At 31.6% G+C, this 27,326-nt stretch overlaps 1 protein-coding gene across 1 annotated transcript in view; it reads left to right on the top strand.

Annotated features, from left to right (window-relative positions):
• LOC128990031 (Ig-like and fibronectin type-III domain-containing protein 1) overlaps positions 1 to 27,326 on the top strand; it is a 129,029-nt gene that overhangs the window by 44,010 nt on the left and 57,693 nt on the right. Inside the window, exon 2 of the mRNA XM_054412246.1 lies at positions 18,172 to 18,231. The gene's annotated coding sequence lies outside the window, so the exon portion shown is untranslated. The remainder of the gene's footprint in view (positions 1 to 18,171; positions 18,232 to 27,326) is intronic.

Here is a 27,326-nt window from a genome sequence, read left to right as displayed (position 1 = left end):
TTACTAATTGACCAGTGCTAAGCCGTACCATTTTCACCCATAAAATAATTTACCAATCTACAGAGCAATGAGATAACTTTGAAACTCCACCACAATTGTTTACCTATGCAACTTCTTAGGTCATCTAATGCTATTAAGAGTTTCCAGTCAGCAAGCAGCTAAGCCTGGGTCGCCGGCCAAGAAAGTTACTGAACAGTTTCATAACAGAACTTTAAACAGCTGTTATCGGTTATCAATATCAAGTTTATGCCACTTTGCTGATGCTGCTCAAACTTTTGCCCTTCTCCCACTAATCTGTAAGCTCTTTCATTATTGTACTATATTTTTAAATATAAATAAAAATGTTGAAACTATGCTATTTCTTTTAAAAATAATTTTATTCCACCAAAACATCACATATTGCGTTCGGTGAATGTTTTTTTTTCTAAACGTTTTTTTTTATTTTTTTTTTTTTAGATATGCCCTAAACAGATGTGTTGATCATCATCATTTAGGTAAACAGTCATCACTGTTTGGTGTGACTTGAACCTACAGTCTTTGATATGTAGCACATCAAGGCCTAGTCCCTTGTCTTCTGTGCACTTTGGTTTTATAAACGTCGCAGTCGCATGGATTTTTTTGAAGACGGATATTTAATTTTCATTTATAAAGAAAGTAATTTTATAATATACAACATTAATGATATACTAAACAATTAAAACTAAATACGATAACTACAAACACACTAATAAATTGTATAGAAGATGTATTATTTATTTATGTACAACAGAATTTTTCATTTGTCTCGCTTTAAGTTGTTTGGAAAATATAAAGTTTTAAATATGTGAAGGGGGATATTTGCATAATAGCGCTTCGTCTGTGTTGTGGATATCCATATTCAGCAACATGCTGACATGTTGTCAAAAAGCACTTACCTTCAGCAGTTCATGACTGACAGTTAGCTCAGAAACTTTATACTTTGTGATCATCAAATTGAAATAGGCTATTCTGAACAGCAATATACATTTCAACAACTTTTAGTTATATTAATTGTTGGTAAGAGTAGTACATATGTTTTCAAAACTGAAAATCAAATTATTTGTGTAAATTCTATAAAATTACCTGCGTTATTTATCTTGGTTTCTACCAATAAACTATAAATTTAAGAAAATCTTTCTGCAGCTAGCTATACCTGTCCCTACAATACTTTGGGAACATGTAAGTTTACTTTGTACAAAAATACCTATGTATGCTTCATCATAATTTATCATCAATGTGTACTGTCTTTGTATAAGATGTAAATACTGTGGGGTTACATGAGTTACGCAAAAATAAAATACTTATAACAATCATTAAAAACTAACTCTCAATCAACCCAAATGACTTCTAATAGATAGCATGACCTGTATTCAAAGTTTTAGTACAATGAAGGCTTTGAATAATATACCAAGACAATAATAATCTAGTAGTAGTATGATGAAACCAATATGGTATGTTGCTAATTTCCAATTTAAACGTCTTAACGGATAGATGATCCTAAAATGGGTTAAAAAAGGAAGTATGTGCAATACAACAGAGCCCCTAAAACACCGTTGAAGATATTATAGCTTTGAACTTCTCAACTGATGATACATCAAATATGCTACTGTTTCATATGCTCTCTTGTTGTATTAAGATGAACTGAACCATATTATACAAATGAAGATCTGTTTGAAATTCTAATTTTTATTTTTCGTTACACCCTATCATCAACACAAACACACAAAACGAAATAATTTGCAAAAGTAAACGTTGTCTGTTGGGAAAGCAAGTTTACAATGTGTTCTGAAGACATACATATTCAATGTAGCAGTTAACACAAGGTAATTCTGAATTGCATGCATATCATATGGGCTCTTAGTTCAACCTGTTACAGTAGCTTTGTCATCAGCATCACTAAGAGACTGAAATTGATGATGTACAGCTAAATAACTTGAAACCACTATCGTTTGTGTAAATTTAGAAAGATTTTTTATAGTCAATACACAAAAAGTGAAAAGAAGTATAACTTTAAGGAATGAAGTTCTTTAGATAAATGCATAGTATTTTTAGATATAACGCAGTCAATACTGGTTATATGTAAATGTAAATGTTGGACAACATACGCTCATTCTTTCTGGTAGCGTATAAAACCAATATTGATATTTGAATTTGAGATACAAATTTTACTATAATAACTCGTTGAAATAATTATATAAATTACCTTACGAACTACATTTTAAAATGTGAAACTTTAGACTTAATACGTTTAAAAATGGGGTTTTATAATTTCCTAGTTATATATAGGTTTTGTTGAAACAATTGAAGCTTAAGATAGGACATTAATAGTATTTTGACTGCAATCCATCATTGTTTATTCATAGATCTTGGTATTATCTGCCACGTAAACATGTACAGTAATAAAATATGTAGTTTAGTTAAACACAGGTTAATAAAATAAAGTTAAAGTTTATGTAATAAAATAGAATCGGTTGAGTAAAGTCTATAGCACTTGAATTATTAAAAAAATTAAGCATTTACAAGCTACCCTATGGGTAAAAATATTATTTTTACAACATGAAGTAATAACATATATTTGAAAAATTATTTGTTTAATTTACTGTAAAATGTAATAACCAAACACGATTTTTTTTTAATTCTAATAAAACCCAATTTAAGGTTACCTATATAGAAATATATACATCTTCAAAAAGTAATAAAGCGAAAGAAATGTTATGTAAGTGAGAACGGTTGAGCAATAAAGTAAATTTAATATTCCTGCCACCAAGGTCATGACCAGGTTCATATTGCCACACAATATTTATTGAGGTTAAAGGACAGGGTGAAGCAATAAATGTTCAAGGGCTTGCCCTAACTTTTGAATATTAAAAATTACTGAAGCAAAAAATAACAAACCCTACACTTTATAAGTCACGACATCTTGAATCCAATGTTCATATTACGACATACTGTAATTTTATTCGTCGTAAAAGAGGACAAATGTTATAGTATGATCTATAATGGGTAATGCCTCCTAAGTACAACACACCTAGAAACTCATATACGAAATAATTACGGTGATCGTAGTTCTTGAAGTGTTTGGTTGCTAGCTAGCAGTTATACTCGATAGAGATGCCAATGATCCGTATATGGTTTCCATATAATTGTAATTGCAATTTTACTTTATAAATCTTGTAGGAGGCCGTTATAGTTGATATGTATTGGATATTAATATTTTATAAACGTATTTCGTCCTATAATTGCGGTAAAACTCCATTGTGAAGTATTAAGTAGGAAGACGCTATAGTTAGGTCGAGATAAAGTCGAGAAACCATCAGCGATTTACTTTTCCGAATAATTTGTGTAGCATCATTAGTTCATAAAGTATTTTTATTCCATTATTCGGGACACAGAAGGTTATGCTGGGTTGTGGTAGGTTTAAATAATATCGACCACAATACTATCAGAATGTTAAAATAGTACAATTAAGGGTTATTTGTTGTTCAATAAGTATTTTAAGTGAGCAGTTAAAATTAGTAAGGTGTAAAATACTATGTTAAATATTAATACTATTAGATCCAATGACATTCCCTTCTATTATAGTGGATTCTCTCTTAGTTTATAAAGTGTTTTATTTCAACCGGTCATAATTAGGTTGTGGCAGATCGAGATACCATTGGTTATAATTCTGTTCCCCAAAAAAGAGACCATACTCCCAGTGCATTATGCATTTGTTTTAAAAAATTTTACTACAAACAAATCGTTGCAATTGTCACATGTCCATCACAGTACTTATGGAATACATTATTAGCCAGGGGGTGTCCACTTTCTCAAATAAAGGTGTATATGTGTTTCTTGAAGTCTTACAATACACGCCCCAACAGCTCACACCATTGATTATTGCCAATTCTTGGTTAATTAGGTTTTTAAGATTCATCTGAATTTACCTACCTGAGAAATGTATTGATGATGGAAACTATTGCGTTTCTATTCGAAAACAGATTTGTGTAATCTTTACACTAAATAATTACCATTAACCCACAATCTTAAACCACTTCAACCAATGACTGTTTCTTAATCCACAGACATCACTACGAAAGGAAGAGCGTTATATGAAAAAACAACCCTTTTTGAAGCCAGAGTATACAGTTATCTGTTTCCCCATTTCTTTTGTACGGTTTCTTATGAATACATGCGTCTATTGTGTGCACAATATGTAGAAGGCCATAAAGCCATGTCAGTCAGTTGTATACAGAACCATCGTCGTTATGTCTGAGCCCACTTTGAAAAGGAAGTGTCCTATTGAATCCGCTCAGCGCCATAGTTGAATATGTAAGCGCCGTCTCCGAACCCTCCACTTGGTCAAAGTTACTTTATCATGCGTAACTCAAAACCTTTCGTTTTTCTGTAAGAAATGTGAGCCATTGTAGCAAAATAAAATACGACAAGTAACTTTCAAACTTAAAACAATACAACTTATAAACATAACCTGTTACAGTGTCCAAGTTTTCCTAACAATATTTTAAATCTTTAATCAGTTATTATTCACAAACATTATAATTGGTTATATAGTTTTAGTTATTTAGTATCGACCCAAATAATGCAAAATGTATTTTTGTTCATTTCTCCCAATTAAATATTTTAATAGATTTTAATTGGTATATATTTTGATTAAACCTGTTGATATTAGTTCACACTCCCTGTATATGTAGGCCACAAGTGATCAAATGAATTCCAATTGTTGTAATATAAAGTTAATTAAAATTTGGCATGAGTAAAAGGAAATCATGTGAGAGGAAACGTCTTTGATGAAAGTTTTAAATTAAAATCATTTATTACAAATAGCTTTTAGAGTTTAATTAATGCGTTTGTAAAATGACGGTATTAAGATGGATTAATTAAGCTTATGCCAAAAGCTCATTAGGAACTTAAATAATTTAAAACACGTAATTTTTTGATTGAATGTTCAATGTTGAATCTGCAATAATTACTAAAATCTTTTCTACAGATACTATTTCCTATATTTTTTTGCTCATGGAAACTTAATTTATAACCCTACTTGACATAAATCCAATGAGTTACATTTGATGTAAAATACTATCATCAAAGATTGCGGAACTCCCATGTTTAGTCTTATTTATAATCCCCAAGAACACTTACAAAAACTCATAGAAAATCATGCAACAAGTCTTATCAGCTGAGTGGCAATGACGTAAAGGAAACTTGGATAACATATGAGCTCGTCTTGTCGTTAAAACGCGTCTTACGCTATTTGTAATTCGGGTTGCGTAAAAAAAACACCCTGCATATTTATTTATTTTTATTACACTTAGGGATAGTAATTATATTTTTTATATCACTTAATCGTTTTGTTTGTAATGGGTTGATAGGCAAACAAATGTTATAAAAATTCATCAGGTTTTTTGTTAACAATATTGTTTAGTGTTATTAGAAATACATTAAAATTAAATGTTATAAATGAACATATAATTCTTCATGAATACTATAGTGTAATAAAATACCCTACCCTTAAGTCATTATGCATAACGATGACATGTTTGCAGCTTGTTTGATGGAAATCCAACAAAGATAACCAACATTGGGCAAAGGAGACAGCACCGAGAATCCAATCAGAAGACAGGCTAGTAACATAAATATTCAACGCTGTCGCTAACCACCAGCTTCACGGTGAATATTACCACCAATCCGTCTGCAGAGTAGGATAGGATGACGCTGACATACTGTCACTGACTTACAATGCATGGCCTTCTGAATGGGATTGTACGAGGAATAATCATATGTGAACTGGGTCTGGGTTTTGGGGATCGTATCTATGACATAATTTAACAGCGGGATTTTAAAGAATTTAGGATTAAGTTTCTTACCATATTAGACTTAAAACTCGTACAAGTAATTTCCTAAAGGCACTCAATTTAAAAAACATTGGGCAATCGAAAATGCTGTTATAACAGCTTTTTGTCAAAGTTTAACTTGCGCCTAACACATTGTTTTAAATATCGATAGAAATAAACTGTTTAAAACACAATAGAAATTTGTTTCTTCAACATTAAAAATACAAACTATACTTTGATACCTATAGATTATGTAATAATTAGAATACTGATATTTAACGTGTAATTGTAGTATGAGGTGTAAAATATTACTATAGTATAATTTGTGAGGTATTATTTTAGCAGAAAAAGATGTATTTTCAACATAAATATTATTTTTTGGATAAGTATTTGAGACTGAAAAATATTGAGAAGACTGATTTGAGAAGATTTATATTCTACATAGCATAAAGGTTGTATGCACTAAAATTTATTCAATCAACAATCATGTTCCACGATACAAAGTTTGTTTGGCACTTAGACAGCTTTTAGCCAGCGCTGGTGGTTTTTTGCTGAACTATTTCAATTTAACTTAAAACACTCAGTGTAACTGAAACACAAACAACTCCATTCTGTTTTAAGTTTTAATTGACACACAAGCATTACACGATTCCATTTATAGGCTAACATGGAGATTAAACAAAGCTATGAAGCGACGAAAAAACATATCACGTTTAGTCTAAGCGTGTTATTTGTGTCAATAAGGTAATATATGAAAATAGATGCATAATAGATATATAACTTAATGATCCTTATTAATTTTGGCTGTATCCATTTATGTATTGTTTGTAAACTCTCTCGTGTCCACTAAGTTGTTCTTATTCAGACTTACGCAAAGTCCAATGGAGAATGTACAATCTACCCAAATAAGTTCAAACAACAGCCCCGAGAAATATCAAAACAGAACACAATAATTCCACTGTTTAGAGCATTTAAGTAGGTAACTGTAACTGGTGATAAAATCCATTGGTAATTTGGCTGGATTAAAACCCAGGACCTCGGGATCCGAAGTCCCGCACTCTAACCACTATACCAGCTCACTCCCTCTAAAAAAAAAAAAAACTCTAACTAATAATGCACTATAGGTCCCTTTTTTCTAGGACACTAAGCAAGAGCCTGGGATTGTTTTTCTCATTACTTCAGGCTAGACCTAGGGGTTGTGGCATTATCACTTAGATAAAATCCATTGGTGATTTGGCAGGATTTGAACCCGGGACCTCTTGGACCGAAGTCCCGCGCTCTAACCACTAGACCAGCTCGCTCCCCCACTATAGGTCCCTTGGTGAATACATGTGTCACATAAACATCTGGCAAGACACATATACTTGTGTGTTAAATATTAGCATAAACACATCGGGTAAGAAAGCTTTTTCTATTTGAGCTAAATGTCACCGCACGCATTCATGTAAAAAAAAAAAAAAAAAAAAAAAAAAAAAAAAAAAAAAAAACAGGCAATCAGATTAGTGCACACCATTATAACCAGTTTATTTACGCCAAACTTTACAATATGTATAAGGGACAACAGATTAACATTCTTTTCTATACATTATTACACCCATATATTCTGTTCTGTTTTCTACTATTTCAACCCCTTCCCCAACCTAGCAATTAAATCTTCCTTCTCTCGGGATTATCTCTTAACAATACCGACAATCAAGGCTCTCTTTGTAAAGCTGCAAAGTCTGAATACGCCACTGGTTTGTAAAGATGTGTCTCTTACAGAAAATACGTGATTTGCTGTATAAAATATTCTTTAGTGCTTCCAGATACAATGATCATATTATTCACATAAATATTTATATTGTTAAATTCAAACAAGAAAAATATAACAAACTAGAACTAGTGAAACATATACGAGAACTAGTATAACGATAGTAAATTTAATACAATGAAAATTAAAATCAAAACTACTAACAATTGCTACTTATAACTTCTAAGAGAGGTTATGTTTTCGTTTATAGCTTCTCAATTCCCCTAACAGTGATGCAACGAATCATTGTACCAAACTGTAACTGCACCACTTAACGACGATTAAATTCGTCATAACAGCCGAATAGTTGAATTTAGAAGCATTATAATTTTAATTCTTTTCCCTCAATCCTTCAACCTAATTTTTCTATTACCCGTACTAATATTTTCAATTTTAAGAACTAAATTGAAACAACCAGTAAAAAAACGCTGGTAGGTAAACTAATGTTAAAAGTAAAGGATAATGACTAATATATTATGAAGTAATACTTTGGCTTCTGTGTGGCTACTTCACTTACAAATCTCACTATTTACTTTACTAGACAAATTTCATACGTCCTTTAGAATTAACTAAGATTATTTTTGTATTATGTTACGCTCATTCCCTTAAAAGCTAAAAAATATAACTAAATTCTATTACAACCTCCAATTAAGTAGTTTAGAATTTAAGAGTTTATAAGAACAAATATGGAAGAGCTATGTATACTTCCACCCCTCATTTGCTTTAAGGTCTTCAAACCTTGTAAATAAAATTACAAAACCACCGTTGTGTTCAACGATCTCCTATTTTCCACTAAATCATACAAAAAAGAAACTGTTTCCAAGGCTTTATCTTTTCAGACGCTCACCACAAACCCATTAGTGCGAAAAATGGCTGGCCAAAAACCGTGCTATTAGCCAATAATAACGCACATCTCAACGCACACTTGCGAGACTCGAAATCAGTGGCTGGATAATAACAGGGCCTGGAGCGTCGCTTGACCTTGAACCCGCCTCCAAGGTCACCCCTGTCACGTGCAAGGTGTTGTCATAACACAAGCGTTACATGATGACGGACTGTGCATCATGCACGAAACGTCACTAAAACTTTGAGTAGATGAAAATAATTGTGTTTAGGTTTTAAAATGTGTACCCTAATATATTTCTTGGCATTCTTCTTGATTAGAAACAAGGGGTTGTAATTATTATTATTATTTGTTTTTTTGTAAGCTGAAAATCACATTTATACTACACGCGATGGAGTCTTGCCCATAAATCAATCTACAAATCTAGGTAAATAATGCATTTTTCAATGTTAAATAAATCAAACTCGGTTTTGATACAGGAAACATACCTATGGTACCGTACATAAAAAGTACTTATTCATCAATTATACAAAGGTAGATAAAGTCCATCAAGGGTTTAATATGATCTAAAAGATATCAGAAAAGGCAATAAGAGTTAGTACACATACACATGATACCTAACAAAAAATGCGTTTTGAAGGACTAGCAATTTTCATGGAGACGTCCCTATGGATTCAGCAGGAAGTCTTTAATGTAAGCATAGGTTGACAAGCACATCAAATTAAAGGTCTTTGTTGGTAAAATAGAATGCCGCAAATTTTAGCTCAAAGTATAACTGAGACAATAATGGCAGCCGTTCAAAAATACAAAATGACAGATTCCAAAATCGTTGAACGACTGCCATTTTTGATTCAGTTGTCCTCTGAGCTAAAATTTGAGGCATGGTAACCAACAAAGATATCTAATTTAATGTGCATGTCAAACTAGGCTTACATTCAAGATTTCTAGCTAACTCCTTGGGGGACGTCCCCATGATATGACAGAAAACTGACAGTTCGTTCAAAAAGTAATTTTTTTGGTGTCTTGTTGGTGTACCAAATCTTATTAATTTATCTGTTATATTTCAAAAACTATTAAACCCGCGTGGCTCTTTAGGTACATTATAAAGAAGTTCAAATTATATTAAGAAGTTATTAAGTTATTAAGAAGTTATTAAGAAGTTCAAATATATATATAAATAATAATATAATAATATATATAATAAAAATAAATAATGGTAATTCAAGAATGCTTATGCCTCATCGAAAATAAATGAGTTCTTGTAAAACATAGCAAATCTTTAGTTAATTGAATTTTTAATTTGGTTTATTTAATTTGCTGTAAATAAAAAAAAACCGAAAACATAATTGTATTATAGGGAATTAAGGGTGCAGATATCCATAAAGCAACTGAAATGCTACATTTTTAGTACATGCGCCGTCTATTTCTGTACTATTGAAAAACCTAAAGATACTTATTAATCTTGTCATCTTGGGCCTATTATTGTGGACATAATGGACGATATAATAAAGTGTTTATGACTAGTAAATGTCTGGTACTGTAGCGTTAGTAGGCTACCTTTCAATTTACCTTTCAATTTTTTGTTTCTAACCCTTCAAGATTTATGAATAAATGGTAATATTGGCCTACTATATATTTCCCTAGTATAATACTCAAAGTGAAAATGAACCATTTAAATTATATCTTAAAAATAAGAGGTGTAAACAAAATACCAGCACATTAAAACATAACAGTATAAAACACATTAAACCAGGCTTGATATTTTCTAATGTGATGAAGTGTAAACACACCTTACGTGTAGTCGTTGGTGATTTTCGGAACATGTTCTAGAGCAGGTGGGAGGTGTTGTAGTGAAGGTATCCATATTCAGAAGATGTTGACAACGATGTAGACTTAAAAAGCGTTTCTACACTATTCAGCAGCTTTACTTTGTGGCAACAGCTCTGTGTCTAGCGTACAATGAGGCTCTATAGGGTGTAAATGTTTTATACTTCAATCACTTTCATATTCATCAATACCTTATAGTCTGCATGGCTGCTTTTTAAAACAATACAAATACTGAACCTTTCTTAACTAGTTTTTATTATTATATTTTCCTCGACATTCAGTAATTTCTAGCTTAAACTTCTTATTTCAATCAATTCGTCTATGAATGAAGCGTTGAATTCATCATAATAAAACTTAATTATTTTTATAAGATAAACAACAGAGAGGTAATCACAGAGGGAATTTGCTTATGGGACGACTGAGCGCTTTCAGCTCTGGTACGTTGTGCGGGAAATATTCTTGTGTTACGCAAGAAAGAGCCCGGGTGGAGAGCACGGTGTGGAACTCTTATCAATTATATCAAACAATATCAATTATTGGGATTGGGACGCCACCTAGTTACGTACCTTAACCCAAATATGAGTGGAAAATGAGTGTAGAATGGTGTGAGATGATCTGTTTAGCTTTGTTACTGACTAAGACCAGCTGTTTCCATTAACCAGGATGATTTTATTTAAAGCCCAATGATCAGGAACAGCTGGGTCCAGTTTCGAACCATCAAAATGATACTGGCCTTTCTCAGGATCGAACCGGTGACCATATCCCACAGGGTCTTCTTCCGCGGTTAGCGTTTTAGTACATGGGGGGTGAGGGGGCGGTGTTGGAAGTCCTAGACACCAGAGGCTAATATTTCTTCCGTTTTTTTACTTTGTGTCTTATCCCATTTAGTACTTTTCCTATCTATAATTTTGGTCTAAATCCAACGAGTATGTCAGGCTGGGTTTAAAACAAATGAGAAAAATCAAGCAAATAACTATTTTATCATTTTTATTGTTATGGAAAGGAAACATAGCCTAATCACCCAAAATCTAAGACATAAAAAATAAAAACCTCATATTCATCATTGTTTTAAGGAAACCTTTCCATATTCCTGATTAATCCATATAACAACATTAACACATTGGCGTACAATGTTTACTCAAATTTCAAATGCAATGAAACCTACAGAAGTATCAAAACTCAATAGCCTATGGAATCTTTGAGATGGTTGTTACCGTAAAGATTATGATCGAATAACGCTTGGTGCAGACCTTTCAAAATGATTGCGTATTGATCTGATGACGATTTCTCCTACCCGCATTTGGAGACAGATGCTGTCCCTTTCCTCCTGGAAACTAGCTGACATACTGAGAACTTGGATTGTTTGTCAAGTTAAAATGAAAATGATTGTGTTATTAAGGTTACTTGTGTTCGATTTTACAAATATTTCTTGTACACTTAAAAAGCTCCACAAGCCAAAGTTGTATATGTATGTTTTATTTCAAATTTATTTTAAATGTGTTCATACGTGTGAATTGAAAAATGCTTACATCAATCCCTTTTCGGTAAAAGATGGAGATCCAACAATTAATAGTGCTATTACAAATAAACTGGTACATTTAAAGATAAATCTTAACTGGACTGACAGACTTTTTAATAGTTGAGATTTAAAAAAAATTCAACACAACAAGTGCCATTGGCTACAAAATCGTCCAAATATTTAACAAAGAACGTTGTCGGAAAGAGTAAAAACAAAAAACCTTCCTTTTTGGTTCAAAAAATTTAAATTTACCTACGGTTCTTCATTATTTTTAGTTATACAGATAGTGTTTTTAAACTGTTACCAATGATAGCGTGTTTTACTAGGTTCACAGTAAGGTAAGAGCTTCTGTCCTGGTCACGGTCAAGTTATTAACTCCATAACTTGTTTCAAACTTATTTTACAACTAAATATCTATATCAAAGCAATAAGCGTGCAAAGTAATAATAAAAAAATACAAAGTAATTTATTGATATTATTTGTGTAACTATTAAACGAATTTGTTAAAATATGAGAGGAAAACAACTTAGAATAAAATATGAGAACTCAGTCAAACACGAATCTCATTACCCACTTAACAAGCTGGAAATTAAATTCCTTGTCACATCACACCAACACCCTATGTCACACCATGTCAGGAGTAATATCATGATGTATTCTGATGTCATAGATTTATGTGACGTTTTCGATCCTGTATACAAAAAGTAAATAGAAAATACGCTTGATAACACTTGAATCATATATTTACACCTTTACTGTTAACTCACAAGACGGTAGATACATATAAAAGGTAATGGTGATCAATTTAGATTGGATCATCAGATAAAATAGACAAGTTGATCCCGGGTAATGAAGGCATATTAAAAGGGTTTAGGGAATTGGTTGAACCAGTTTTATATAATTAATTGTACAGGTTGTACCAATTCATAAATAACTAAGAAAGAAGATAAAATCAATAGAAAAATAAACTCTCCGTATTCTCTGGGTTTGAAACCTTTATGGTTTATTAATAGTGAAGACTAACTTTGAAAGAAAAGTTGCTCAACCATCCCTAAAATATAGTTTAAACACTATAACCAAAGATAAATTCTAAACAAAGGACCTATGAATAATTTGTATTTGAGAATATTCCTTTATATATTGTAACTGACCATATTATTTTCTGTTGCAACTATTGCATTTCCAAAGTACAAAAGTAAAACTGGCTTTGTTACAAACAAGTTCGATAGAACTTTTGTAATCAGTATGAAATGTACACGCCGTCACGGAGCTAGGAACACAATTCAATCTCTGTCTCTTAATTATGCAGCAGGTTCAAACCAAACAACACAGGTTTAACCCGCTAGGCTCTTGGTGAAACATTTATTCTTCCCGGAGTTTTTAACCCGATAAACGAAACCTGGCTTGTGATTTTATGATGACATTTTTTATCATTTTTAAACAAGTATTTGCATTCAAAAACTAATGAAATGTTTGGTAATTTCATTGTAATAATGTTTTGAATGCCGACGCTTATTTTATAATCTTTTGAAATAGAAACATACAAAAATATAGGTACTCATTATAAACCCACATATCATATTTACTTAAAATATACGACAAAGCAAAAAGAAGTGTATGCATTCAATGTTTACTAGTAAGACTAAACAAAAAAGCTTATACCTGGAAATTGATAAATGTGGAACAGTGGAAGAGTGCCACTTATGGATGCCAAAAGTTTAGGAAAACTTTACAGAAGCTACGTAGGAGGGAGGGTTATTGTACATGTGATCATTTTCAAGTTTTTCCATTCCGCCATTTGTTTTGCCTAACATCTTGGTTCTTTTCTCTAGTAAAAAAGGAGTCAATTTAGACCACCCGTAAATAGATTTTCTCTGAGTTAAGTTGACTGATATTTTGTATATTATACTACTTTTGGCTACCCTTTCTCTTGCAAGAACGATTTTGAAAATTGCCAATAGACATTTCAGAAATGTCTTATAAATAAAAATATATTAAAATATATAATATATGATATCGTGGCCGTTAAAATTATTGTATCTATAAAAACACCATACCTAAAGATGTTATAACTATAATCTCTCTTCACGAACACTGTCTAGTTCTTACTATGTAATGGGTTTGTTCTATCTTACTGCAATGATGTTTTTTTTTACTCGCTCAATAGTTAAGGATCTATATGTATAAGCGATCAATGAACTGTTAATGTGCAGTATTATCATCAGAGAATAATCATTATCTGACAAGCAATTTTACAGTAAGGGTTTAAAATTAATTCTAATTTCTATTAAAAATCCTCAATCTCAATCTAAACAAGCGTTTTTGATTTTAAAAAATACTTTTGCTATTTATCATTTATTCTTAATCCATTTTTCTTCTGAACAGTGTCTGTCTTGAAACGTTAGATCTTGAAGCCAGTTTCACCTACAATCAATAAAAACCGTGGCGTACAGGAGTAGGTATTCGTCACGCACGGGCGCGGCACTGTGGCCCACTATAATGACAGTGGCCCCGATATGGCCATCGGGTCCCGTCTACTGATAGAGTTTCGGGCAATTGTTCTACAGAGAGTATGTGGTACAAAAAAACTACTTTACATTACAAATGTTGTTTAAATCCACACATAGTGAGATAAAAATTGTTAAAAAAGACATGTTTTTACCTATTTAAACATCCCGGGACCAAAACATGCACAGTATTATTTTACTTCCACTTATTAATTTTTCCGGGAAATATTTTAAACTTTGAGCAACATTTCCTAACTAACGGTATTCTTAATTCTTGTGATATTTACTTATCATTATTTATACGGTACTGATTTTTTTATCTAATCCGCTTACGTCAGATTAAGCTTGACTACCGTTTCAGATTCCTTTTTGTTCAGTACTGCTATGTAAATAAAACATGATTTTTTCCGCCTTGAACGTTTTAAAAGTGCGATAAGTTACGGCTTCCGAAGTCATTGTTGTTTAGTAATTGTTAAGAGTGCGGCTAATATTGTAGATATGAACAACATTTTTCCGCATAAAACTTTTCGAAAATTGTGATACGATTCCAGCGAATTCAGAAAAAAGTAGTAATTTAAAACAATACGAGTCCACTGGAAGTAGGCACCAGCAGAAACAAAAATATATCTTTGAAAAGTAGCCTAATTATGAAAAATATAAACTCTTAAATTTTAACTTTTGTGTATCAATTTTTGATATACTATCTATTTACGAAACATAATCTGATTAAACTAAAAAATAGACAAAAATATACTTATAATCAAAAGTGGATTTCAAAATATAATCGTATTGCCAAACCAACACCACACTGTTGCATATGCATACACACGGAGTTTACGAGTAAAGCCTCATGTTAGATACACCTGCTGACGTTGAGTAACTTCGGTCAGCAGTGGTGGCCAGCGAAACTGATCGAAATCGATTGTTCGACTGTCGATTTCGAAATCATCACGGTTGACTTACTGTCTAAACAGCATGGCAATATAATGTTGCTACAAGCTGGCTGCAATAACATATACTGTAATACTCATTGAGAAATGTATGGATTATTTTCAAGCTGAGGGGGCAGTCTTGCTTTCATTATATTAGGTAAAATATTAGCCTTTTATGTTACCATTATATACCGTAGATATGTATACATTTTAATTCCAAGTAAATATAAAAAGTCATTTAAATTTGCCATTTCAGTCATATCCATCAAAGCTCTTGGGATCTTAAGTTTGCATATACTAACTGATCTTTCAATTGCGTTCAGAATATGCAAACAATACAATATTAAAATTAGGGTGAAGAAAATATTAAAAATTACCAAATATTTTAAATCATAAATGTAAAAATGTATGTAACAGATCTGAGTAATAAGGGAAAGGGCTAAAATAGTATAAGAAAAATGTATCTACGATTTACTTTATATTTTCATGATTTACCAACTAACTATGCCTCAAAGAATTATTGACAAATAACGATTAGTAATTAAACAACAACAAATGAATTTTATATACAGGGAGTTTGCATATCAATAATCAACCCTCTAGTAATGTAAGACGTGATTCTTGTTTACATTCTTTTGCTGTTTGAAAATAATCTTACGTAAGTAATAAATTTACATAATTAACTTTAAAAATATTCCAGTTTCTGTAAAATGAATTCTAACTCATAATTTACACCAATTATTTATCATAAACAACATAGAAATAAACTGTTGCTGATTGGAGACTTGATCTCGACATATTACAGTGACCCCTTCAAATATGAAAGTTTGTTTCGAAAAAGAGAGAGATTTTGGACCTAAATGCCATTCGTCACTAAACTATATGAAAGGTAGACGCAAGATTGTAACAAAACTATAGTTTGGACATTTCCAATTCCCTTAAAAAAAACTTAAAAATACCAATGACATAGCTAACACAAACACAAATAACATGAACACGATGCATCTTATGATCAAATAGGTGTCAAGACCCATCATGTAATCCGTGTGACAAACGTTTAAATTAACTTTACCTTTGCAAATGTAGTGTTATTGTTTTGTTGATGGGCCATTATATAGACACAAAGGCCCGGCAGGCTGGTAGTGGGCCACAGTGCACCACTAGGGCTTTGTCTCTCATCATTGCACTAACGGGACACGATTATAACGGCTGTAATGAAAACGGGTGATAAATGAATACCTAATGGAAACTGGGATTTGAAGGACCCGTTATGAGTCGTATGGAAATCAGATGAAAAATGTTTTGTTTCTTTATTTTGATTACTCTACTGTATTCAAAGCATTATTGATATATGCCATAGTGGGTAGATGAGTGTATTCTCTGTGTGGCTCACATGGCATTCTTAAGGCTGACGTTTGATACTAAAATGCGAGTAATTATTATATTTTGGAGGCTCAAACTTTGCCTATCCGCTCTTCACTGTTGGGCTTAAAAAGAGTCCTGGCTATGTATCCTGCTTATCTTATTCAGAAAAGGTTGTTATCCTTCCAACATTTATTATTTGCTCATTTTTCTTAAAGTATACACCTTGGTTTGGTCAGCGTCATAAAAACATGATTAATTTTACTCTAGTCTGCTGGTAACAGTTATTATAGCTTTTTCTTGGATATAAAAAAAACATTGATTAAAGACGATGAAAAATTACCAATTTTTATTAAAAAAACTTTTAAGCACAAGAATGAATAAAAATAATACAGAAGAAATTGCCAAAGTAAAAGTCCAGGAACTTTTTATTTTGAGTGTAAAAACAAAGTGGGTAACTAGGTATTTCGTACCAAATTGTGTGCGTGTTAATTCAAAACTACTTAAAACCAGTTGGTTACATTTTGTTTCATGGATTCACTTTGTATAATTGTATAAAAGTGATTGGTCTCGATAATACGTAACGTTGACGCTTCCTACGTGTTTTGGTTTTATTAATTTAACTAAAGAAATCTACCGCATAGCTTTAGTATGCAATTATAGTTTAGTCTGTCTTAGCTGTTACCTGATAGTGGAGGGCGTACAGGTGAATCTGTAAGGATAGACTTTTATTTCGATGAGTGTAATTTGATAAAGATCATGGATTTTGCTGTTTGTTCCAAAAATATTTATCCGTGAAAATTCTAATTACCTTATTTTTATTAGAAGTTTCCTTATCGCGGCTTTCCAGAAAATATTACCTTACAGTTTTCTGAAGGTGGCTGATTATCAAATAATTTAATTTTAAATAGGAAACGTCACATTGTCGATTCAATGAAGACTAAAAACGTAATAAACAAGCTTATTTTTTTATTTTTCAAATAATGATAACAATAATTAATAATCATAAAAATTAGAATGTAAGTTAACTTTTAAACGACGAAATCTGTTTCACTTAGTTATGATTGTATTGAACATAAACAATGAATTTTCATCATTAAGTTTTAAAATAGCTTAACATATTCAGTATAGAATAATTTATCATGGGTACAAATTTATAGCAAATGATACCATTAATGTTTATTTAATTGTTAAAGGCTTAATATACTTAACACCCGTTGCAGTAACAAATTAAACAGACAAAAGCAGTGACTATTACAAGTGTTACTATGATAATGTAGGGTATTTCAACAATCACACACCGTTGCATAATGTAAGTTATAATATAAAGGGAATATGCGGGTTATTGATATCATTCATATTACTGTAGTCGCAATCATTGATGAACAGAGTTAAATATTTTATAGTTTAAAATAAACATTATTGAACGAACCATCATGTCGACATAAATATTGGTTTTCATTGCCTTTAGTATGTAATTAATTGTGTCTTTGCATTTGTATCTAACCAAACAAATTAATGTTTTATTATTTTTGTTTGCAGGGACTATCTATTTTGTATATGACGGAACCCTCTTCACATATAAGTCCGTAAACCATAAAGGTAAGTAACAATAGAACATAAATATTTCTGGGTTGTAAATCAGTATTAAAATTCAACTACGCTGTCAACTTTTGACACTTTTGGAATTACAAATTTGCGGATCTGAACTTATGATTTCATTATAAATCATTCCTCGGAAACCACGGTAATAAATTATTTCGCGGTGTCATGTTGACTGGAAAAGTTAAACGAATATTCACATTACTCAAACATTCTTCGCTTGATTTTCCGTGTTCTTGACAATCTTTTTTGCTGTTTTACCTTTTTTGGAAATATTATTACCACTAAAGAAAAAAAGTCCTAATATTCTTAAGGCTTTAATAAACCAATTTGTATTACTAGACACAATAGAATATGTAGTGAACTGATTATTTTAGTATGACAAACAACAATATACGAATTAAAGGTAAAATGAAGAAAAAATTTTATAAAAGGTGACAGATGTATAAGTACACAGATTTGTATAAATCTGTGTTTTATACGGGTAATCATTACGATACCTACCAATCATATGTTTTAAAAATAAATATTTTTCTAAACAGTTTTATTTGTAAGGCCAAACACACAGTAGCTCTTCAATCTTAGTTGCAGTAGGAAAACCAAACTTGGCACACATAGAAATTGCACTTTTCCATAAAAGTTGCAACTTTGCCCCAGCCCCCATTTTAGGGGCAGCTTCAAATTTTCCAATGTAAACACCTATCATATGACCCCTCATTTTAAAGGGTTCACCAAGAGAAATTGCAAATGGTGCAAACCAGAGGTCGACATCGCACCCCTAAGCGAAATGGCAGTCAATTTAATTATTTAAGATGAGCAAACAAGATTAAGTCTGGACACCCCCAGTTAACTTTTAAAATGTAATATTATATTACTGACCAAATGGTGAACTTTTTTTTTAAAAAGGTATGATGAGTTTAGTTTTTCTGCTATAACCTGTTAAAAAGTTAAAAGGGGATATTTCAAAACTTTTTCATTAAAATTAGAACTTGTACCCGGCCCCCTAAATATTTTGAGGGCAGTCCCAAATTTTCTAATGCAAACACCTATCATGTGACCCCTCATTTTAAAGGGGTTCTCAAGACAAATCAAATGGCGCAAACTAGAGGTCAATATCGCACCCCTAATCAAAATCACAGTGATTTTGAAATATCCCCTATTAAATTTTAACAGGTTATAGCAGAACAACTAAACTCAGCATACCTTTTTAAAAAAAGAGTTCACCTTTTGGTCAGTATTAAAATATTACATTTTTAAAGTTAACTGGGGGTGTCCAAACTTAATATTGTTTGCTCATCTCAAATAATTAAAATGACTGTCATTTTGCTTAGGGGTTCGAAATTGACCTCTGGTTTGCACCATTCAATTTCTCTTGGTAAACCCTTTAAAGTGAGGGGTCACATGATAGGTGTTTACAATTAATAACTTGGGGCTGCCCCCAAAATACCCCATTTTGGAGGCTAGGGAAAAGTTTTAACTTTGATAAAAAAAGTGCATTTACTTATGTTGTAAATGTGTGCCGAGTTTGGTTTTCCTATTGCAACGTGTTAAAAAGTTAACTAGGGGGGTTCCAGACTTTTGCCTAACCCTGTATATACAGGGGGCTCCGTAAGTAAACTGGCAATCGCAATGATATGCGAATGCCAATGACAACAAAATGTTTCTAAGAGTAAAAATAGAGAGAATAACAAATATTACATTTCCCCCCAAAACGCTTGGTAAACCAGACATGTGCCATTTAGTTTTGTGTTTTTTTTTTTATAAAGATATCTTTAAATCTTTTCAACCAATCTTTATAAAACTTAGTGAGTATCTTAAAGTAATTACCTAATAAAAAGAATTTGGTTTGTCTAATTTTATTTTGATAATAGTCGTCTTTTTCGTTTCTATAACTTAAATTGCAAACAAATGGCCGTTGGAGGCGTTTTTTCTGAAGGATTATTCGTATTTTTCTTCTGAATTTTGACCCATGGATTTATTTCTCAGAGTTTGTTTGCTTACGACTCCCCTGTATAGCTTTTTAAGTTTATAATCTAAAAATTTAAATGCAAAAAAATAAATATTTTGGTTTTTTAACTTTGAAATGTTATCTCAATCATACTCGTACAAGGATGCATTTAATCATGGATCATAATGTAACAAAGTTTTTTTTTTACATTTCCAATACCAATGAGTGCAAATAATATATTTATGAATACACGCGCTGTTTACACGTATACATGATAGTTGATGCAGTCGCATATAAAAGTACCTTGGAGAGGTTTTGTAGCGTGTGCATAATTTACTCAGCAGGAAATGCGGGTGCTATTCCCCCTCTTCCCCCTCACCCTCCCTTAAAACAACCCCACAATAATACAACTCAGGTGCCTTGGTATTCCACAAATATATGTTATCGCCACTTTATTCCCTTGGTTAAAGTACTTTGAGACTCGGTCATGCAATTTCATTCTTGTCCTTGCATATTTAGCTTGTGTTTATACAGGGTGATTGATATAAGTGTGCCAGCCGTTTTATTCGAAAACCACAAGAGATATAGAAAAAAGTTTAATGGTAAGTGCCTTGGATTTTTTATTTTAATAATTGTAATCAAGTCGAAAAAAATATTTTAGCCGCCATTTTTCCAATATGGCCGCCAACTTTGATTTTTCTTTTGGAACACCCTGTAATTCATGATGTATTCCGGTAGACAATGTAATTTTAAGACGATTTTATTCTTGTGATTTTTTTCATAAACCTGACCGTTTCAAAGATAATAATGGTTAAAGTTGTGAAATTTTGAATAGTTTTTTAATAACACAGCTGGCATGCTTGCTTAGGCCTTAATCGAAACTCTTTCTTATGCAGAATTTTTAAAACTTTAAAGATTATTATCTTTGAAACGGTTAGGTTTATGAAAAAATTACAAGAATAAAACCGTCTTAAAATTACATTTTCTACCGGAATACATCATAAAATACAGGGTGTTCCGTAAGAAAAATCAATGTTGGCGGCCATATTTGAAAATGGCGGCTAAAATAATTTTTTTGACTGGACTTAAATTTTTAACATAAAAAATCCAAGGCACTTACCATTTAACTTTTTTTGATATCTCTTATAATTTAAGAATAAAACGGCTGGCACACTTATATCAATCACCCTGTATAGAGTATAATGTATTATACTCTATACTTATACATTATACTTATACTTATGTATTATACATTATACTTATAGAGTATAAGTATAATGAGATCCATACTCATTGTGTAAGATTCCGAGTGGTTATGGTGTTAGTTTTTAAATCTGGAGGTCGCTAGTAATATTGGTCCAAGTGATTGATTTTAATAAAACTTTAAAGATAATTGTAGGCAATCAAACATTTTTTTCCGACAAGTTAACGTTAGATTGTAATAAAACTGGGGTTTCCACAGTTTTCCCAATAATATTCTTTGTAAAGCTAATAGCGCAAAATCATAAATTTAAAACAAATTACAGAAAGCAATACTTATATATTTATGACTTTTGTGTTGAGCTCGTAGAAACTTAATCGTAATAGGATGTGCAGATCTAAGTACTTATTTAACAATATTTTCTTAATGTGTACAACATGATGTTATATGGAGACAATGTGATGCATAGGTTACCAATCTGACGCAACATTAAATTTGTAATCCGTTTTAGAGAAAATCGGGTTAGTGATGTGCTGAACCTGCAGTTTACTCTTTTAGACCTGCATCTTTATGACTTCTATTTATGTGCTTTGGATACTGATTGCATTGTAAGAATAACAAATATATTCAAAATACTATAGTCCAACCAAAAACTAGTGTTGTATCCATTGTTCTAGAATTGAAAAAGTTAAATATTTATTCAAAGTAATTATAATTATTTATAATATAATTTTTTTTTTATTTGTAGATGCATTGTGTTTACATCTCATAAACCAAGTGAAGGACACAGGAAAACCTTGCTCCTGACCTTGTGTGTAGGACCTGCTCCTGCATATGATCAGCACATTGGCCATCAGCTGGCTTAACAATGAGATATCAGCTGATCCATTGTTGTCCGTTGTACGTGGTAGAGGTCAAGAATTTACATTAGGTTACAACTGCAATGCTGGGACTTTAAAATTGGTTATGATAAATTCATTAATCACTAATATATTTAGAAAAAGGGTCAAAATCCGTAACGTGCTCACAACTCAATACAATTACACTAATACGCCGTCGTAAATACCTGGCTGTTCGATAAGTTTGGTTGATTGGGTTAGGTTAGAACAGTGTCATATACTCTAACCTAACCGAATCAACCGAACTTCTAGAACGTATAAGTGTAATTGTAAAAAATATAGTTGTGGGCACGTAACGGATTTTGACATAAGAAATTTATATTATCTATTAATAGTGTGTGTTAAACCTTTGCTGTTGCTGTTAGAGGTTCACTGTAAGAAAGGTCCGTGAAGTCCTAAGTTTGCCTCAATAATGAAGGATTTTCATTGCATTGCATTTCATTTCCACGAATCAATGAATTTAAGTCCATATGACATGGCATAGTGGAAAGTTGTGTTAATAGAAAACTTGGGCAACAAACAGTAGCTTAAAATTACGCCTCTTCATTCATCTTAATGACAAAAAGAAATAACTGATATAAAACCTGTTTTTATTTAGAGGATACGAGTAGGTAGGATATTATATATATGGTTTTGTTCATAACGCCACTTTTAGTTAAAAGTGAAATTTTACGATTTTGACATCTTGTTTAAGTTTTATTATGTAACCTGAAAGTTTCAGTGAATATATATTACTGATAAACTTAAGAAGAACAACCAGGTTACATTTAAAATGTACTCATCAATTAAGTAACAACAAAATGATTTGTCAAATACTAAATTTGATCTTAAAAAATGAAACTTATACCACGGAAACTAACGATTCAGAGAGAAGGTTAAAAAGAAAGTCCCCAAGGGGGTTTACTGTCTGAAACACTCAAACTACGGTTGTTTCAGTGTCTAAACTCAGTGTAACAATTGTCAGACCCATGTTACAGCTTTTCCAACACCTAAATGTGGAAAAGCGGCAAAACATAGCTGATACATTTCTTGCTCATATGGGACTGTGTAGCTATCATCATTTCTCCTCGTACCTTATTAGTAAACTGTATTAGTAATTAGTGAGTTTATGTGATTTTTTTCAAGTTTTTATTCAAAATGTTGATTGTAATTTACAAAATTTGACTTATAAGGATTTTTTGTATAATGCCATTTTGAGTTTAAGGGTAAATAAATTTAAGCTAAATGGTTTATTGTATCTGGCTTCGTCAAGTTAACCTGCTTCAGTAGTACACTACTATAGTTTCGGACTTAAAAAGTCCATCTTCAGGTTAAACAAAAACGTCAATAAGTCATCTAACCAATTTGGTTAGATTCGTCGTTACACTTAGAACACGTACACGAACACGAAAAACACAAAAAACTAATAAATACTGTAAAAAAAACTGACCAGTGTGGTTAATCTCGGTGGACACGTGTGGCGACGCCGGAAGATGAGTCATGACTGTGCTTATTGACTTTTTTGTTTAACCTGAAGATGGACTTTTCAAGTCCGAAACTATAGTAGTGTACTACTGAAGCAGGATCACTTGATGAAGCCAGGTAACATTTAGCTTAAATTTAGTGATCCAGAAGCTACCTCACCATAAATAAATTTGAATATTGATAGAGGGATTTATATTGCTTGAACGATTGAATCGACTTCATATAAGTGACACACCTTGTATTGTTTTTGCATCAATAACTGTTCGATAAAGGTGTCAAATATATCACCCTGTGTCATTTGACATAGCGGTTTTAGTTGGTAAATAAATACATCATAGAACGGCAGCCGTAAAAGATTTTTCATATTATTTGTTGTCATTGCCAACGTATGAGATGGTTTGGCTTATAAAATATGAAATATGCTTTTTACAACATGCAAAATGAACGATTTGCTTAACATATACTTTGTCTGCATATTATGCGCAGCTTAAATGAAATAAAAGAAACAAAATTTAGTTTATTGTCACCTAGATTTAATACAAATAATTTTATTGCTAACCTATTTAAGAGCATATTTAAGTATTCTATTTACATGTAATGCTAAATTACTTACAGTACTTTATAAAGTATTAGATATGTATACTACATTCATCATCAGTAATTTCACAATTAATATTATTTAGGTTGTATTCCATTATTTGGTTACGTTTTATTCACAACTAAATCTTATTATAGATTTAATCTTAGCAAATGAAAAAATTAATTTTTAGCACGGGTTGTTAAAATGACATGACACGAATAAAATATTATAAGTATAAGCGTTTCAAAGCATTTAAACAAAGCCCATTAAGGATTACTTCATAATCCACGAGCTCACAGTCCCTTGAGTTGTGACTCAAAAATCAACCTTCCGCAGCCCCTCGCACAAAGCACCCCTGGGGCATTATTAATCAGCTTTTGTGCAGAGTAAAAATTTATATTTTCGTTCAAACATTTTTTAGTGGCTGGCAAAATAAAAACGAACAGATTTTGCCAAAAGAAACGGGTATACATTCATTGTTGAATACCCCAACGTGTTTGTTTTTAGTATATTGGTCCTTTGAATAATAAATGGCTAAGAATGTTTGTTTTCTTGTGTGTTTTATTTGTTTATTTACTGGTTACATCCTCACTTGAAAATTGTTTACTTTTATTAAATTGTGAAAGCTTTATTAAATGATTTTAGCCCCATGTTAAATTTCCACTAATAATTATCCTACCTTTGTTTGAACGAGCTCATAAACCAGCATGATCGGACCATGGGAACGGAGTTTTAAGGGGAATGTTATAGGATAAAAATTTGGGTTGTCTCATTTTTGGCCCTAAAAACAAAATTTCTCAATGTCCCTCTAAGCCCCTTTGAAGAGCTTAAAAATGTAATGAATTAGTATATTGAAGTGTTTTTGTAGTATTTATGGGTTACAAAGAAAAACTAAAAAATCTTAAATTTAAAATTCCTATGTTATTTTTAAGGAAAATAAGTAAACTGTTGTCGTTAGCTTGTTTATGGATTGTACCATATTTAGTATTTTTTTATAGTTAATTTAAAAAAATTCATACAGAATTTAATATATAAATTAGTTACATAAGACAGTTGAGCAAACTACAGACAAAAACCAGATCTTTGTCAGAACAAGCAAATTTAAAAATCATGTTAAATTTGCTGGGATGAGTCTAGGGCAATCCAAGCGTTTTGATTGGCTAATAGTTTTGGTGGGAACATCCCCTCCTCACAGCCCCATGTGCAGTAGGAAATTTCTTCATTCTTAGTTCAAAGCTTGAACAAGTCTCATCTATCTTCACATCACCCTCAAATCAGAGGTAAAGTAATTGTTTTAACTTTCCTTTTGCTATACATTTTATTTTAAAATAAATTCATTGTCCTAATCAATTTCAAGAGTTTTATTCTGGGCCGTAATACGTAAAATGTCAAAGAGATTAAAATTTAAAGTTTACTTAGTTTACAGAATTTGTTTTATTTTATGTTCACAGGGTTGACGTTCTCATGGGCAAAATTCCCTAAAAACAATTTTACTTGCTGTCCTTAATTATTTGAATTTAAAGCGATGTGTGCTCTGGTCTTTTTTTTTATAAATAGTTTAGTTATGGATCTATTAATTTTTTTTTAAAGGTACTTCTCTCTCCAAATATACTTAAGATTTCCTAATTATACTTGTACTTCCTAAATAATTGTACTTTTGATGTGTTGATCAAAAGATTGTGTCGAAATGCCTTTAATTGTTTGTTAAATAAATTCAACTTTTGTAAGACATGTGTTGTATATTTCCCATACCAAGAAATAGAAATACAAATTAAATATGTAGTGGTACAGGATGTATGTTGATCAAACTTTGGCAAATCACTTTATTTTATACTAAGCTATTAATATTTTACGAAAGTAACGTTCATCATTACTTTTCCTGTAGCAGCAACCCAAAGAAATCTTTAAGCCTAATGTTACTTCATATATTAAGTAAGAATCAAATCAGACGGATGGGAAATTGCTTAGTCTGCAGTTTTGCTGTTGTGGAGGTATTTAAATATTAAAGCCTATATTGTGAAGATTAACTTTCTGGGTTGATCGCATTGATGGAATTGAACACATATAAATTTTTATTTCACTCATATTTGATTCATATGTGTGGTCTAATGTTATTAAACTACCTTCATTGACCATAATTCAGTTTTTGTTGTTAAATTAGTTTTTCTATATAAATACAGTTAGTGAAAGCATGTGGTATGTCTAAGTTTGTGAATAATTTAGCTAGAATTATATCTTTAACTTTTGTTATTTAATCTATCGAATGATTTCATAGTGAGGTAGACTCTGGATCACTAAATTTAAGCTAAATGGTTTATGTTACCTGGCTTCGTCAAGTGATCCTGCTTCAGTATTACACTACTATAGTTTCGGACTTGAAAAGTCCATTTTCAGGTTGAACAAAAATGTCAATAAGTCATCTAACCAATTTCCAATCTCGAAAAACTCGACATTGCCAAAAGATACGCAGATGGAACTCATCAAACTCACTGAGATTGTCCTGAAACAAAATTATTTCGTTTTCGAAAACAAGTTTTACAAACAAAATGAAGGCATGGCAATGGGGTCCCCGTTATCGAGCATCTTAACAGAATTATTTTTAAACAAGATTGAAAATGATCACCTTTGGTCTGATCGCAACAAACACAGAGACAAAATCATTTTTTACTTACGTTATGTAGATGATACGATAGTATTTTTTAGAGGCAACAAGAGACAGTTGATCATGTTTGGAACATATCTGAACAGGACCCACAAGAACATTAAATTCACTTTAGAAGAAGAAACAGATGATACTATCAATTTCCTGGACTTAACCATCACAAAGAAATCGGACAGATTCAAATTTAAAATATATATAAAACCTACTACCACAGACCAAACCATACATGAATAATCCCATCACCCCCATAGCCAAAAACTCGCCGCATACAATAGTTTCGTACATAGATTACTTTCCATTCCACTAAGCCAAGATAACTACGACAATGAAATAAAAATAAT

The sequence above is a fragment of the Macrosteles quadrilineatus genome, unplaced genomic scaffold (assembly GCF_028750875.1).
Source record: "Macrosteles quadrilineatus isolate MER2022 unplaced genomic scaffold, UCM_ALF_1.0 Scaffold_3__2_contigs__length_128488019, whole genome shotgun sequence".
Lineage (NCBI taxonomy): Eukaryota > Metazoa > Arthropoda > Insecta > Hemiptera > Cicadellidae > Macrosteles > Macrosteles quadrilineatus.
Note: the sequence above shows the minus strand (reverse complement) of the source record. Positions and strands in the feature narration are given on the sequence as shown.